General features: G+C 35.2%; 1 protein-coding gene across 6 annotated transcripts in view; it reads left to right on the top strand.

The window, feature by feature from the left end:
- The window catches only part of LOC111414246 (lachesin-like), a 45,509-nt gene that overhangs the window by 5,498 nt on the left and 21,454 nt on the right, over positions 1-18,557 (top strand). The gene's annotated exons all lie outside the window — the stretch shown is intronic.

The following is an 18,557-nucleotide window of genomic DNA, read 5'->3' as shown; positions in this document are numbered from 1 at the left end:
ATCGCTTCAGAATAATGTATCGTACAATCGTATAATGCTCTGATGCGGAAGATACGGGACACGCTGTATATTGTTCTTCCACCACACCATAAAGTATATAAAGAGAAAAAAAACAGTATAGCGTGTTAAATATAAAAAAAAAGAATCGCGACAACGGTATAAAGCTATAAACAAAACAAGAGTTTTAACTACTAAGTTTTAACATATAATACTTAGGTGAATACTACCAAAGGCCACAACAAGTCGTTATCGATACCATGTCAGTACTCGAAAGGGTTCCCCAGAAATTAAGAACAAATTTAGGTAGAACAAAAAGATTACAAAAACATTCAAACGCAAAAGCAAGATCTGTGACTATTAAGAGATTTGCAGGTATTGCGAACACTGCTGCCCAAACAGAAAATCAGCATAGCGCCTCCTGGCGGTGGCGGCAATGCGCAACCAGAAGGGAGCTCATTAATTACTTTGCATATCTGGTATGAGAAGCATTTTTTAAAACTCATAGTGTGGAATATTGGTGGAGATAGCCTTCCCTTAAACCTCACATTAACCGAGTGCACGTCACCCCGAAAAGACAACTTTTTTACAAGATACGCTTGTTTATGTAGAGTGAGTAATTTCTCCCCTGCATGTTCAACCACTTTAAAACCGGCAGCTTACAGCTGACGTGATCTCTGCATTTCAACCCAAAAATTAGTCTGATACAGGTGTTTTGTACCTTTTGAATTTTCCTCATGCATCGCCATAATTAAACATTGATAGTACTAAACTTTCGCATAGGCGCACTTTTGCACTATGATTAACAAAGGCTCTGTTAGTATAAATAATTCTAACGCTACTGTAAGCTCTTTCAACGCATTTATTGACGTGTTCATCAAAAGTAAGGCCCTCATCGATTAAAATGCCTAAGTTTCTTACTGTTTTTTGAATAGGTAGTAATTCGTTATTTACACAAATTTGTAAGTCGTTAATGACTTTTTGTTTTTGTTTCTGAGGACCAAACATAATAACGTTTGATTTTTCTGATTAATTTAAAGTCCATGTCGGCTTGAGGTGATACGCAAATATTCTAGATCATAACCCCTTGGTTAAAGTTTGATGTATATAAAGCATAAAGCAAAGGCGAGAGTATAGAACCCTGAGGAACGCCCGAACTAATGTATTGATATTCAGATTGTTCATCACCCATAAATACGGCTTGTTGTCTATGTGTTAGAAAATCATATAATAAGCGGGTAGACTTATCATCAAAACCGGAATACCTCAAAATTGATGCCATTGTCTCATGATTGACCGTATCGAACGCCTTTGAATAATCTAGTTGGCAAAGAACTGTTAAATTACCTCTATCGGTTTCGCGAATTATATCATCAATGATATGTATCAATGCTGTCATTCTCCTCCACAAAGGAGACCATTTGTTCATAAAGAATTTTTTCTGCAACCTTTGTTAATACTGGCAGAATACTAATGGGTCTCAGGTCGCTAAGTACCGTAGGTTTAGAGATTTTGGAAAGCGGTTTTATTACGGCTTTCTTCCATGTCATTGGAAAAACACATGTTTCGATGCACGCATTTATAGTATCGCGAATATAAGGTAATATATGTGGACAGCACAATTTTAAGCATTTAATATTGAGACGATATAATAAGGATGGGAAATAAATTTGATATAATATATTTTTCATTTAATAATTACATTTTTACAAGATTATGTAGGCTACTTCAAGTAGCATTTAGTCTTCTGCAATCAGTGTTTAGTCTTTTGGAAATAGTATCTAGTGCTCTGGAAGTATTATTTAGTGATCTATAAACAGTATAGTTTTCTGCAAACAGTATCTATTCTTTTACAAGGAGAATCTGGTTGTCTGCAAGTATCTTCTAGTCTTCTTTAAGCAGTACGTAATCTTTTGCAAGCAGTATCTAGTTCGCTACGATTAAAATCTTGTCTTTTGCAAGTGTTATTTAAGCTCAAAACAGTCTTCAAGCATTATCTAATCTTCTGCCATGAGTATCCAGTCTTTTTCATGAAGGTGCTACTCTTGTGCAAGTTTCCAATCTTCTAGTTTTCTTTAAGCAAGCAACTTTTAGTGATACCTAGAGGGCTTGTGAGCTTTAGACAAGTTAGGTATTGTTGTGGTGACGCTAATGGAACCATATTGCGAGAAAGAGCACATTGCTATATGAAATTAATAAGAATTAAGAATATTTTGTGGTAAGAATAGTAGAGTTTGTTATTTCAATGAATAAAATGAAAAGTGGCTCGACCAGACGGAGGACAATTATCCAAGAGAAACGAGGGACTACAATAGATTCAATTAAAAAATGTCGCGACGAAGTTGGTCGGGGTAATTTGGGAAATAAAGAAAAAAAAACGAAGTTGGTACAAAAAAGGGAGCACCCCTGGTGTATATCTGAAGTCTGAAGTAGGTGCGAGGCAGTAGGCGTAGACGGGAGTAGTAGACGTGGCATTTCCATGATGAATCGGAGCGAGCGAGCCAAGAAAGACGGTACGCGATACGACGCGACGACTACGGTACGTGCAGAAAGGGGGCGTTATTTAAAAGCGGGACGCTTTGTTAATTTACTTTACTGTGACGCCGTGATGGAATGTCACATCACTTCTGCGGAAATTGAGAAAGTATTGTAATAGCGGGCGGTGAGCGACAGGCCCGCTTCTTTATCGGTCGTACTATATTCTGTCCGTCTGACACCTTCCGAGGGCAAGCTAAACTGCCTCCAACCCCCTCTCGTCGACCTCGTCGTCGTCTTCCCCCAGCCATCCTCTTCGACGGTCAGAACATCAAACTCAATTTTATCTCGCGTATGACATACATCGACGACTGCTCCTCTTAGATAGGCCGAAGGACATGATCTGGCATAATGCGCCACCGAATCTATAGCCTCTCTTGTCGAAACGCCTTCGGACACCAACCTTCCTACCCTTCTATGCCATCATAATTTACCATTTTCGATTAATCCACAGCAAAAATTTATCGCTTTTCTTTTTCCTTCAGTTAAGCCAACTTATTTCGTAAAAATAATCATCAAAATAGATCTGTCAGCCGGAGATTAGTGGTCGCTTCGAGTACGTGCGATTGGAAATGATATTGAAAATTGTAAAGAGGATTATCACCTAATTTAGGGGAAAACCTCAGGGGGGCGAGCGAAATCTATTTGGCCCGAGGAGACGAGGGCGGCGATAAAAAAAGACGATCGCCCGGAAGAAATAACACGGTGTAGGTACGTGCCTTCCAGTCCTGACTCAGCACCATATCGTTTATGTTTTTTCGCATTCCTCAGTCGCCTCGCCGAGGAAACAAAAGCGGCACCAGGAATCCGTCAGTTAAATCGTACGTGTTTCTACACCAAAGCCATCGTGTTTATGCGTTAAAAACTTCCCACGCTAACTTTATAACTTCCAAATAAAATTTTTTAAAAATTTATTACACTTGATGGAATCGTTAAGATAACATAATAATAATAAATTGTTAAATATAATTAAATTAAAAAGAAAATTAATTAATGGTGGAGGTGCCGGTATTAATTGCAAGAATGCAACCAAATATGCAAATCGCGTATTGCAATACCTATACTGTGATGTTGGTTGCATACTTGCAATGATGACGTCGGGTACGATAATGTATATTAACGCATTTTCTTATTTGCGTATTAAAACAATCTGTTTGAAATTGTTTTTTTACGATTTATTACAATTGATCGAATCAAGTATCAAGTTATTTTATAGTTTCCGATGGAGTATTTTTGAAACAAATAAAATATTTATAGTGGCATAATAAAGGGGTTGCATTGGAACGATCGTTTGCGTGTACACAACGAAAAGTATGCATAATTAAAAATGCGGGGAATTTTTAACGAGCTTTTTTGAATCGGGACCAAAAATCGCGGTCGATTTTTTGGGCATTCGGGGTGGGTTGTTTGAGAAAGTTTCAAGGCGAAGGGGAGAGGAGCTAATTTACACCCTACTTTTCTCAACGGGGAGCGGCGATGTCATGAACAATAATGTATCCCATCAGATTGTCCCCCGCGAGTTTGAAATCGTAAGCGAAAAAACTCTTCATTAGTACTCCGAAAATGATCGCTGTCAGTAACAGCGAACCATCAGACTGTCGGTCAATCATTTGGTCATTAATGCCAATACGGCCGTAGACAAAACACATAGTCGACGATACGAATCCAATACTAGAGCTGGCGGGTTCAGTAGTAAAAGTATTAATAAAAAAAGGCAAACATCGATTTTCGGACCGAGTGCCACGTCACGTACCGCTGTACGCTTCAAAACTTATAAATTGAACCAATTATAAGCACTGATTTAATCGAAAAGATCTAACACCCGTCGGCGTACTCTTTTTAATCACAAACTTAACTGCGCATTCCAATGTACCACCCATCCTTACTAGCCATTAACGGCATCACAGCTTGTACTTAATGGCCTCACTCTTGTACACTTTGTCACAATAAAACACACCAACGATCTCCCTTTTTATGACACCCCCAGAATGTATAAACTTAATATCTTAAAAGAGATGATAAAATAATTTACTTAGTTAAACTTATTAATACGAGTCTTTTAGTGGTAACATCGATCTTATCCGCCGAACCGGATATTAACAAGCTCGCAGGCCTTTTTCGCTTTGAATAGAATATTTGCTTCTGTAGATTTACTATTTAAATTAAATTTCAATTTTTCCGATTAAAAAAATAATAAAATAAAAATAAAAAAATCATTAATTAAGACTAAAATTGGTTATAAAAGTGAACAAAGTTTGAGAAGATGTTTTAGAAAAAAAATCAAAGAACAAAGGAGAAAATCGATTTATTTCATTTTCTTTGGGCGATGTTGGGTGCGTGTGCAAAACGGCGATCAAAGGTGGTCCCTTTCTACCTGATAAATTCATTACAACGCATGCCTTTCCACTATTCCACGACGGAGTAATGGAAGAAACAGTTTCGCGAAGGAGGCCAGACTGCGAAAAAATGGGACGCCGATAAAAACGCCCGATTCCCGACGCCCGGAGTTTTATATAAAGAAAAATTGTTTCCTTGCCGAGCGCTTTGTTTTATAGGGCAATGGGAAACGATACGAAACCCCCGCCGGGGTTTACTATATCCATCGCGCATTAACACAAAGTATTTATACGCGATAAATCATTTTCTATGGGGTGGGAATTGGAATGGGGGAAACACCGGGTACCGCCGAATAAAGTATCAACCGAAAACAGGTCCAAAATTAATATGTATAAACAACGACCGATTTATGAATAATTAATATTATTTTAAACAATATTTACGCCGATGCGATAAGCAATAAATACGTTTTATCTGTGCCGCACCCATCCAGATTGTTTGCCTAACGAAAGTAAGTTTAAATAAAAATCGTATAACCGTATTTCGTTTTCATTGTTCCCTCTATGAAACCCTGTTATTGTACCCGTTACATTTATAACATCGATTGCCTTTTTTTTAATAAGCCATACTTTATTTATCTTCTACCTATCTACAAAAAAAAAATCACCAACCCAAACCAACGTTTTTTTTTTCCATAAATATTTTATTCAAAATTTTTGTAAACCATAAAAATATTTTTTACCACATTAATACTTTTTATATATTGTTTACAAAAAAAATCAAATAACATAACCAAAAATTCCAAATTCAGCTTTCTAGAAACTCCTTAGATCGTAAATTTTTCGTTATATGGTTACGCTTTCAGAGAGATTTATAACAACTTTTACACACTTGGTAACTTTTATATTTTTAAACAATGTAAAAAATAATAAAAAAATTGGTTTTAAAAATATAGAGCAATAACAACAACAATATCTAGTCTTTTGCGATAGGAATCTGATCCTCTGCAAGTGTATAGTTTTCTTCAAGCTATAAACATTATGTAAAATATAATGTCTTGTGCTATGAGAATCTTGTCTTTTGCAAACATTAATTATTAAGTATTAAATTTTTTATAACAAGTATCTGGTATTCTAGATACTTCTGGTCAGTTAGATCCTCGAGCTTCATTTCACGTATCTTTGTAATTAGTTTCTAAATTTTCCATACTAAAAGTCCTTTCAGTCATTTATTATGTGTCCCTTTTTCCAACGTTATTTAGTGCTATTATATATTTATATTACAACTAATTTATACAAATATTATTATTATATAAATGAATAAATTAATGAAATGTTCCTGAAGATGACTAAGTTGAAACCGGTCGAATTTGAAATAATTAGAAATATTTAATTTGTTTGAATTATTTTGGATTAATTATCTTACAGCAATACAATCGGAAGATAATATATTGTATTCCGGTAGGTGTATTAAGATGATAGATTGAAATGAGGAGATAAGGTTTAATGTTGCGTATATGTATTAGCATAGTAGGATTGGGGTGAAGTACACGTTGAGATAATGCGGTGTGTTAAAAGCCCTTTGTGGGGTATGATGGTATAAGATCTAGTGTAGCGATGGGAGTTTTACTTTGTACTATTTAGTAATATGGTGATAAAAGGGGGTTTAGGGGGGTACAAAAACAATGCGTGCTTGTAAGTGAGCTTTTGTCGGCGGCAGTCGGGGCGAGGGAATTACGATTTGGCTGTATGGCGGTAGGCGTCGGTCAGTTCGAGTTGTTGAGGTGAAAGCAATTAAATGTTTGTTAATCTGGAAGAGTGCGTGTACTGGGTTTCCAGTCGGCAGACGGAAAGGGGCGGCGGACCGCCGGTGGAGCAATAGCGGTGGCGCTGTAGTCGGCCGGCTGTAGTCTAGCCTCAGTAACATCAATCGGTAGAATTCGTTTGAAACAGACAGATTCCTAGCGCGGCTAAAGCTTCCCCGCATACATCAGTCTAATTAATAAATGGCGTTCATAAGATGATTAAAGCTATCGTGATGTTTATGTGCTGACCCTAGAGCGATTCCCCTTACACCAAAAGTCCAAGAACATTTGCATACGGTTCACTAACAGGCGACGATTATAATTAGAGCGCTTGTTCGACAATTGTGGCGCCTAATAGAATCTGGGAGATTTTACCCCGCGCCTTGTCGTTTTTAATTATTTAAACGAACCGTAAGTGCTACCCGAAAACGAAAACGCCGAGATGCGACTTCTAGACTCCCATCTAAAACGATCTTGTTGCATCTTTTAAACATTCGTTTCCATCTTATCTTTTTTCTATTCCAATTTCCGGGTAAGACTCGTTTTACTATGTTAATTTAAGATGATTTAAACTGAAATCATTAAACATACCCCATCGTTGAAGTACCGGAATGAAGTGGGTGGATGTTTGGTGTATTAGAGATAAATGGGTTTACGTCTAAGTGAAAAATATAGGGTTATTGATAACGGGGTAACTGATAAGGTAGAGATTGGGGGGTGAATATGGTGGCGCATTGAAATTGAAATGAGGCGCCGAGTTCTCGGGCGTTAGGGTCCGCCTTAGTTTCTGAAACATCCCGGTACATTCATCAGCGAATATCATAGGTCGAAATCGTGGTGTTAGACCATAACTACCCGGGCCATAATATCTGCATCTGATTGATGGATGTTGCGGCGCATCCCACTTCCACCGTTGATACTGTTGCCGACGCCGCCGCCACCACCATCGCCCCGTGTATTATCTCACACACATCCTTTAAAGTCGAAACGCGCAGCAGGATTCCAGGATTCCAGTAGAATCCAGATCGACGGCTTCCAACCGCTTCGCCGCGACGCTTCCTGTTCGTGTTAAACACTCCATGATTACTTTCGCTTAAATACCGCCGGGAGCGGCCCCGGAATCATCAATTTTCCGACCCGCCGCAAAAACAGAACAAACACTTTACCAACTTACGCTGCGGTTGTTAAAATTGGGAGGAAATTTAATAAAAACTACCCGCCGACCGTGTGTGTCCGGAACAACACCTTAAATTAAGGGCATCTCCTATCCAACACTTTACTTCGCAACCTTCTTTTTATACACACAAACTTACAATTGTTTTTTATTAACTAAAACACCAACCGAAGTAAAATCACACAAGTTAAATATTCTTTTAAAACAAAATAAGAATTATATTTCACCAAGATTAATATTAAGTCATAAAAATCTTAAAAATTAAAAGGAGATATGTTTTAATCGATGTGAAATTTAATTCCCTTTAAAAAGAGTCCAAACTCGATGTATTTATCTCGTTTATTTCCCGAGATATTAATTATCTTAATTTAGTTATTATCAAAAAAAATTATGATTTAATAAAAATGTACTGAGTTTGAAATCAAATTAGAGGAAATTTAGAAACAAAATTAATTAGAATTTTTTTTTTGGTATTTTGTCATAAAATGGTAATAATAACCGATAACTTAAGTTTAATGTGAAATAATAATAATAATAATATTCCAAATATGTGCAAAATTGGTTTTAATCGATTTAAAATTTAATTCGACGTATTTAACTCCCGATATATTGATTGTTTGAATCGAGTTATTATCAAAGATGGCGAATTATTATGTTGTGGTTAAACTTTTACGTTTTTTAATAAAAATATATCGAGTTTGGTATCAAATTAAAGGAAATTAAAAATCTTAACGATTCATTTGAGCGTAAGGAGAATGTTTTTGTTGTTATTTATTTCTGATTATAGTAAGTAGTAAAATTAATTATGAATGAAGTGTTGGTATAGGGTTGTAATTTAACAAGGATATAATTGACATGTCCGCGTTGGTGAACGTAGGTAAATTTGAACAACTGCGGCGATGTCGTCTTGACTGGAGCCATAATCTCACGTGGACGTTGCAAATACGGGATGAGAGTTAATATTGTTTTTATGACCCCGAGTAGATTTACGGAGTGGCATATTGCATTCCAGAGTACGTGGGACAATTTCCCCCGGTTTAAGGTAATAGCGAACCTCGGGACAGAAGGTGTACATTTGTTATCTACATCCTTTCGCACGGAGACGATCCCGAGCCCTGGTTTCGGGCTCTCTAGCTCTTGGCTCGTGGGTGATATCCTCTTATTCTGTGAAACTCCGGCCCGGCCCGTAGAACCTCGACCCCCATTAAATGTTCGTTATGGCTTAAACTATTTTTTGATACGAGTTTGAGGACGTCTTGACACCTACGAGAAGTTGTTGTAAATACTTTGTCCGGAGTGAGGTGTTTTAAGGCAGGTCATTAGGGGAATTTTCGTGTCTTACAAACGATTACATTCATAACGACTCGGGGAATAGAATAACTTTGCAACTCAATTCGAAAGAAATTCAATTTGAAAGTGGAACAAAAAGTCAGATTTAAAGTTTTTGAATATTTTATAAAGTTTAAGAGCTTACCATGGGCGCAGGAAAAAAGGCCGAAAACGAAACAAAAACCGGGGAACTATCGTCGACCAAAAATTTTGATTCTATCGCGTTAAATGGCGGGTGAAATCGAGAAATTCTTTTCATAAAGAAAAACAGAGAAGATTGTTAAGAAGTTTTAATTAGTCAAGTTTTAGTTTTCAACTTCGGACGGGTCCGGAACGATTATTGGTAATTAAATCGGGTTTATGACACCGAAAGAGGTTGGTATTATTTAATAAGAAGTCCGCTAGGGGAGTTATAACAATGTGGAATGCAAATGAACTCCGCGGGAAATGAAAACCTAGTAGAATCTTTTCCGGAATTGCGCCACTATTTCGTGGAATGTTGTAAGATAATTGCGGACTCTCTTAAGCATCGCGGCGTGGAAAATAAAAACGGGGACAATGGTTTTCAGAGTCAATTAAAATTGTTAGAATCTTGAAGAAAATCACCCGCCACCCGCCACTCGAACCCCAGGGATGTACTGTCATTAGAAAGTGAGTAGGAAACTCAGGAATTCCAATTAGGAATTTGTCACTCTTTGAACAACAGCATGGGAGTTAAAACGGATATCGACAACTTCTCGGCCGAAACCCCCGATGTTTGATCGTTGATGGATATGCCCGCCGATCTTTGCCTCGCTCGGAAAAAATTGCCCAAGGAACGAGCCTCATCAACGGCTACATAGCCACCCCAAATTCTTTACTACCACTCTATACTTGCCCGAATAATTTTCACTCCGACTCTTTTACGTCCTCACTCCGAAATAAATTCACTTTAATGCTTTAACAAAATTACATTCCCCTTTTTTATTTGCGACTGATTAAAGTCCACATCATTTCTTTCACTACGATTTTTTTTACATAAAGCTTTTCATAAAATTAGACAAATGATAAAGAGTATATAGAAAGATTTCGACTGAATACGGTCATCATCAGCCAAATAATTTTAATTATATCCGTTTTGTTTCGTTTGAAATGTTTGAAGTTTACAAGTAGTACATAAGAATGGAATGAAAATGGAAATTATGAATAGGAATGTAGGTTTAGGAAAACAATCAATAAACAAAGGATATGTAGTCTGGGCGTGGATGAAGGGAAGGAGGAAACCGGGGAGTATGGCGCCATCACGGAGAGGTAGGAGCCGTTGAACAAAAGAGGCAAAGAGTCGGTTCCCTTGGGATTGACTTGATGAGTACCTCCCGCTCAGCTTTTAACTACTCGAGGCCCCATTGCGAACGGTTACTTCCGGATAACAATACACTTCTGACTTATAAATGTCACCGAAGGGTTGCATGAATTGGTGTCTGTGAAGGGAGAAATTAATTTTAGTCGCCCGTTCGGATATTTGGCAAATACCAGTCGAGAATTGTGATTGTAACCTCGTCCCGGTCCCAATATGATTCCGACGCACCCTACATATACGGAACCTTGTAACTGTTGACAACCCTACGTGTTCCACTCTTTACGAACATTTTTTTTCCACCGGTCCCCGTGTATTTGCGCGAACGGTCGGGGGTTTTTCGATTTTTACCTCAGATCAAATACACAGGAAAATTTATTTTGGCACTCAGCACTTTTCCGAGAACACACACCTATGGGTGTAACCTCTCGGATTCCGATATCCAATAACCGGGCCAACCGGCGCGATAAGATTTACTTTCTCTCATTTTATAACCAAATTTGTTTTACCGACTTTGCACCCCGCGCGAATTTTGCTCTTTTAAACTATTCGAAAAGAATCCCGTCTTCTGCGACTTTAATTAAAGCAAATCCAATCGGAGCCCTCGAAGTTTACCTTCTTTACCTACAGTTTCTCCCTGCTCGTTTTCCGTCCTCCTCGTTCGCGGGTCCCAATCGTCCTCTATATCATTCGAATTTAATTTTAATAAAGGTGGGGGTGGCGGCTCCCGAAATGGAGCACATCCCGTTTATGTCCGACTAGTAGCTGTAAAACACCCGACGGAGTCAGATTCAACCCTCGGTTAAGAAATGCGCAGCAATTTAAGTCCTATTCCTCTTCCCTTTGGTGACTTTAATCGACCTTAGACTTCAGACCAAGGGTGGAGATAACTAACCCCGCGACTATGCAACATCAACTCCTCCCGAACACCACCAAAATTCCGACAATTCCGCAATTTTACACTCCGCTTAAACCTTTAATAACTTTTTGCATTTTTCCCTTGGCAGATCATTTTTGAGAGAACCACTCGAATTGAGAAAAATGTAAGACGTTTTTTTTCCGCGGAGGGATCGCGGTTAATTTACGAAGTGCTCTTAATAATTAAACGATAAACAAAAAATCTTCCGAAGAAGGCGTAAACGTTAAGGAAGCAACTTCACCCGGTTTATTAAATCGCCGACTCCCCGTCATATCCGTCATTTACTCCTGAGCACCTTCTTCTCAGCAATCCTTCTGCCTCGTTTTCATTCTTTTGTGGTTCCGTACTCCTCGGATGGCCGTCGTCTTATACACCTATAATTAAAGCGACCCCCTACTATATCGTATATATTTACGGCATCAAAAGGATTCACTCCCAACATCTTTCGGCTTTGATAAAAACCCTGTGCGACCAGTACTTCTCGTCTTTCAAAAGAAATTTTAATGTTTTTAATCCATTAGTAGCACGCTATTTTTTGTTAATCTCATAAAAGTATACTACACGCCTCGCCTTAGTTCGTGTTGATTTTCTATGGAAAACCAACAAACTTTTCTTTTTGTGTGCCTTTTTTTATTGCAGGTACTCTTTTATGTCAATCATTATTGATTGTTTTAACTACCGAGCGATATAAAGCGATATAAATAAAAATTTCATTCATTTCAATTGAAATCAAACGTTACATTTTATTATATTCTCTTCACATTGAAAACATTATTTAACTTTATTTCGCTATGAACAGTATGGTATATATTTCGATACTGGAGTTTTTGGAAATATTCTGAAAATCCATAAATTAATCCAGGCAATACTTGGAAATACACTAACAAATGCTGAAAATACCTCAAAAACTTTAAGTATCCAGAGATGTCTTTAAAAGCCATAAGAATTCTGAAGTTTCCTTGAAAATTCTTGAAAATCCTTCAAACGCTATGGAACTGATTGGAAAATTACTGGATATCGCCTTGAAAATCTTGGAAATGCTTTGAACACCTAAAATTATTAATATAAATCCCAGAAATCTTTGAGAAATTTTTTGTATGCGAAAATTCTTGAAATTTTAGATGTATCTCAAATAAATACCATAAATATCGTTTTTGATAAACAGCTTGGAAGTTCCTTGAAGATCTGTAATTATTAGAATAAATTCTTTAAAATTCGTGGACATCTTTGGAAATTTCCCAGAAATTCTTGGAAAAACGCTGAAAGTCCTTGTAAACCTATGTCCAACATCAATAAATACTGGGGTAGTCCACGAAAAATCTGCTAAAGTGCTTAAACCTTTAATAATCGTTCGAATGGTCAAACCTGGTTCATCTTCAAGAACGTGGAAGTATACTGGTAACTTTCCAGAACTACCTACTAATATTACAAATTATATAAATAATATAAATTATTATTTATTTTTGAATAGTTGGTAAAGAGATGTAAATTGGAAGAGTGTAAGGATGAAGCGGTAGTTGTAAAATGTTGGAATATGTGACCTTGACACGTGACGTTACATAACAACCAATTATATTCTCTTCACATTGAAAACATTATTTAACTTTATTTCCCTATGAACAGTATGGTATATATTTGGATACTGGAAATCATCCTAGAGTTTTTGGAAATATTCTGAAAATCCAAAAATTAGTTGAAAACGTTGAATGTATTTGGATATTCTTGAAATCATCAGGAATAAAATCCAGGCAACACTTGGAAATACACTAACAAATGCTGAAAATACCTCAAAAACTTTAAGTATCCAGAGATGTCTTTAAAACCTATAAGAATTCTGAAGTTTCCTTGAAAATTCTTGAAAATCCTTCAAACGCTATGGAACTGATTGGAAAATCACTGGATATCGCCTTGAAAATCTTGGAAATGCTTTGAATACCTAAAATTATTAATATAAATCCCAGAAATCTTTGAGAAATTTTTTGTATGCGAAAATTCCTGAAATTTTAGATGTATCTCTAATAAATACCATAAATATCGTCTTTGATAAACAGCTTGGAAGTTCCTTGAAGATCTGTAATTATTAGAATAAATTCTTTAAAATTCGTGGACATCTTTGGAAATTTCCCAGAAATTCTTGAAAAAACGCTGAAAGTGCTTGTAAACCTATGTCCAACATCAATAAATACTGGGGTAGTCCACGAAAAATCTGCTAAAGTACTTAAACCTTTAATAATCGTTCGAATGGTCAAACCTGGTTCATCTTCAAGAACGTGGAAGTATACTGGTAACATTCCAGAACTACCTACTAATATTACAAATTATATAAATAATATAAATTATTATTTATTTTTGAATAGTTGGTAAAGAGATGTAAATTGGAAGAGTGTAAAACAGGATTGGGATGAAGCGGTAGTTGTAAAATGTTGGAATATGTGACCTTGACACGTGACTTTACATAACAACCAATTATATTCTCTTCACATTGAAAACATTATTTAACTTTATTTCCCTATGAACAGTATGGTATATATTTGGATACTGGAAATCATCCTGGAGTTTTTGGAAATGTTTTGAAAATTCAAAAATTAGTTGAAAACGTTGAATGTATTTGGATATTCTTGAAATCATCAGGAAAAAAATCCAGGCAACACTTGGAAATACACTAACAAATGCTGAAAATACCTCAAAAACTTTAAGTATCCAGAGATGTCTTTAAAAACCATAAGAATTCTGAAGTTTCCTTGAAAATTCTTGAAAATCCTTCAAACGCTATGGAACTGATTGGAAAATCACTGGATATCGCCTTGAAAATCTTGGAAATGCTTTGAACACCTAAAATTATTAATATAAATCCCAGAAATCTTTGAGAAATTTTTTGTATGCGAAAATTCTTGAAATTTTAGATGTATCTCTAATAAATACCATAAATATCGTCTTTGATAAACAGCTTGGAAGTTCCTTGAAGATCTGTAATTATTAGAATAAATTCTTTAAAATTCGTGGACATCTTTGGAAATTTCCCAGAAATTCTTGAAAAAACGCTGAAAGTGCTTGTAAACCTATGTCCAACATCAATAAATACTGGGGTAGTCCACGAAAAATCTGCTAAAGTGCTTAAACCTTTAATAATTGTTCAAATGGTCAACCCTGGTTCATCTTCAAGAACGTGGAAGTATACTGGCAACTTTCCAGAACTACCTACTAATATTACAAATTATATAAATAATATAAATTATTATTTATTTTTGAATAGTTGGTAAAGAGATGTAAATTGGAAGAGTGTAAAACAGGATTGGGATGAAGCGGTAGTTGTAAAATGTTGGAATATGTGACCTTGACACGTGACGTTACATAACAACCAATTATATTCTCTTCACATTGAAAACATTATTTAACTTTATTTCCCTATGAACAGTATGGTATATATTTGGATACTGGAAATCATCCTAGAGTTTTTGGAAATATTCTGAAAATCCCAAAATTAGTTGAAAACGTTGAATGTATTTGGATATTCTTGAAATCATCAGGAATAAAATCCAGGCAACACTTGGAAATACACTAACAAATGCTGAAAATACCTCAAAAACTTTAAGTATCCAGAGATGTCTTTAAAAACCATAAGAATTCTGACGTTTCCTTGAAAATTCTTGAAAATCCTTCAAACGCTATGGAACTGATTGGAAAATCACTGGATATCGCCTTGAAAATCTTGGAAATGCTTTGAATACCTAAAATTATTAATATAAATCCCAGAAATCTTTGAGAAATTTTTTGTATGCGAAAATTCTTGAAATTTTAGATGTATCTCTAATAAATACCATAAATATCGTCTTTGATAAACAGCTTGGAAGTTCCTTGAAGATCTGTAATTATTAGAATAAATTCTTTAAAATTCGTGGACATCTTTGGAAATTTCCCAGAAATTCTTGGAAAAACGCTGAAAGTCCTTGTAAACCTATGTCCAACATCAATAAATACTGGGGTAGTCCACGAAAAATCTGCTAAAGTGCTTAAACCTTTAATAATCGTTCGAATGGTCAAACCTGGTTCATCTTCAAGAACGTGGAAGTATACTGGTAACTTTCCAGAACTACCTACTAATATTACAAATTATATAAATAATATAAATTATTATTTATTTTTGAATAGTTGGTAAAGAGATGTAAATTGGAAGAGTGTAAGGATGAAGCGGTAGTTGTAAAATGTTGGAATATGTGACCTTGACACGTGACGTTACATAACAACCAATTATATTCTCTTCACATTGAAAACATTATTTAACTTTATTTCCCTATGAACAGTATGGTATATATTTGGATACTGGAAATCATCCTAGAGTTTTTGGAAATATTCTGAAAATCCAAAAATTAGTTGAAAACGTTGAATGTATTTGGATATTCTTGAAATCATCAGGAATAAAATCCAGGCAACACTTGGAAATACACTAACAAATGCTGAAAATACCTCAAAAACTTTAAGTATCCAGAGATGTCTTTAAAACCTATAAGAATTCTGAAGTTTCCTTGAAAATTCTTGAAAATCCTTCAAACGCTATGGAACTGATTGGAAAATCACTGGATATCGCCTTGAAAATCTTGGAAATGCTTTGAATACCTAAAATTATTAATATAAATCCCAGAAATCTTTGAGAAATTTTTTGTATGCGAAAATTCCTGAAATTTTAGATGTATCTCTAATAAATACCATAAATATCGTCTTTGATAAACAGCTTGGAAGTTCCTTGAAGATCTGTAATTATTAGAATAAATTCTTTAAAATTCGTGGACATCTTTGGAAATTTCCCAGAAATTCTTGAAAAAACGCTGAAAGTGCTTGTAAACCTATGTCCAACATCAATAAATACTGGGGTAGTCCACGAAAAATCTGCTAAAGTACTTAAACCTTTAATAATCGTTCGAATGGTCAAACCTGGTTCATCTTCAAGAACGTGGAAGTATACTGGTAACATTCCAGAACTACCTACTAATATTACAAATTATATAAATAATATAAATTATTATTTATTTTTGAATAGTTGGTAAAGAGATGTAAATTGGAAGAGTGTAAAACAGGATTGGGATGAAGCGGTAGTTGTAAAATGTTGGAATATGTGACCTTGACACGTGACTTTACATAACAACCAATTATATTCTCTTCACATTGAAAACATTATTTAACTTTATTTCCCTATGAACAGTATGGTATATATTTGGATACTGGAAATCATCCTGGAGTTTTTGGAAATGTTTTGAAAATTCAAAAATTAGTTGAAAACGTTGAATGTATTTGGATATTCTTGAAATCATCAGGAAAAAAATCCAGGCAACACTTGGAAATACACTAACAAATGCTGAAAATACCTCAAAAACTTTAAGTATCCAGAGATGTCTTTAAAAACCATAAGAATTCTGAAGTTTCCTTGAAAATTCTTGAAAATCCTTCAAACGCTATGGAACTGATTGGAAAATCACTGGATATCGCCTTGAAAATCTTGGAAATGCTTTGAACACCTAAAATTATTAATATAAATCCCAGAAATCTTTGAGAAATTTTTTGTATGCGAAAATTCTTGAAATTTTAGATGTATCTCTAATAAATACCATAAATATCGTCTTTGATAAACAGCTTGGAAGTTCCTTGAAGATCTGTAATTATTAGAATAAATTCTTTAAAATTCGTGGACATCTTTGGAAATTTCCCAGAAATTCTTGAAAAAACGCTGAAAGTGCTTGTAAACCTATGTCCAACATCAATAAATACTGGGGTAGTCCACGAAAAATCTGCTAAAGTGCTTAAACCTTTAATAATTGTTCAAATGGTCAACCCTGGTTCATCTTCAAGAACGTGGAAGTATACTGGCAACTTTCCAGAACTACCTACTAATATTACAAATTATATAAATAATATAAATTATTATTTATTTTTGAATAGTTGGTAAAGAGATGTAAATTGGAAGAGTGTAAAACAGGATTGGGATGAAGCGGTAGTTGTAAAATGTTGGAATATGTGACCTTGACACGTGACGTTACATAACAACCAATTATATTCTCTTCACATTGAAAACATTATTTAACTTTATTTCCCTATGAACAGTATGGTATATATTTGGATACTGGAAATCATCCTAGAGTTTTTGGAAATATTCTGAAAATCCCAAAATTAGTTGAAAACGTTGAATGTATTTGGATATTCTTGAAATCATCAGGAATAAAATCCAGGCAACACTTGGAAATACACTAACAAATGCTGAAAATACCTCAAAAACTTTAAGTATCCAGAGATGTCTTTAAAAACCATAAGAATTCTGACGTTTCCTTGAAAATTCTTGAAAATCCTTCAAACGCTATGGAACTGATTGGAAAATCACTGGATATCGCCTTGAAAATCTTGGAAATGCTTTGAATACCTAAAATTATTAATATAAATCCCAGAAATCTTTGAGAAATTTTTTGTATGCGAAAATTCTTGAAATTTTAGATGTATCTCTAATAAATACCATAAATATCGTCTTTGATAAACAGCTTGGAAGTTCCTTGAAGATCTGTAATTATTAGAATAAATTCTTTAAAATTCGTGGACATCTTTGGAAATTTCCCAGAAATTCTTGAAAAAACGCTGAAAGTGCTTGTAAACCTATGTCCAACATCAATAAATACTGGGGTAGTCCACGAAAAATCTACTAAAGTGCTTAAACCTTTAATAATTGTTCAAATGGTCAAACCTGGTTCATCTTCAAGAACGTGGAAGTATACTGGTAACTTTCCAGAACTACCTACTAATATTACAAATTATATAAATAATATAAATTATTATTTATTTTTGAATAGTTGGTAAAGAGATGTAAATTGGAAGAGTATAAAACAGGATTGGGATGAAGCGGTAGTTGTAAAATGTTGGAATATGTGACCTTGACACGTGACGTTACATAACAACCAATTATATTCTCTTCACATTGAAAACATTATTTAACTTTATTTCCCTATGAACAGTATGGTATATATTTGGAAACTGGAAATCATCCTAGAGTTTTTGGAAATATTCTGAAAATCCAAAAATTAGTTGAAAACGTTGAATGTATTTGGATATTCTTGAAATCATCAGGAATAAAATCCAGGCAACACTTGGA

Source organism: Onthophagus taurus, chromosome 8 (assembly GCF_036711975.1).
Source record: "Onthophagus taurus isolate NC chromosome 8, IU_Otau_3.0, whole genome shotgun sequence".
Classification (NCBI taxonomy): domain Eukaryota; kingdom Metazoa; phylum Arthropoda; class Insecta; order Coleoptera; family Scarabaeidae; genus Onthophagus; species Onthophagus taurus.
This window is presented reverse-complemented; position numbering and strand designations above follow the sequence as displayed.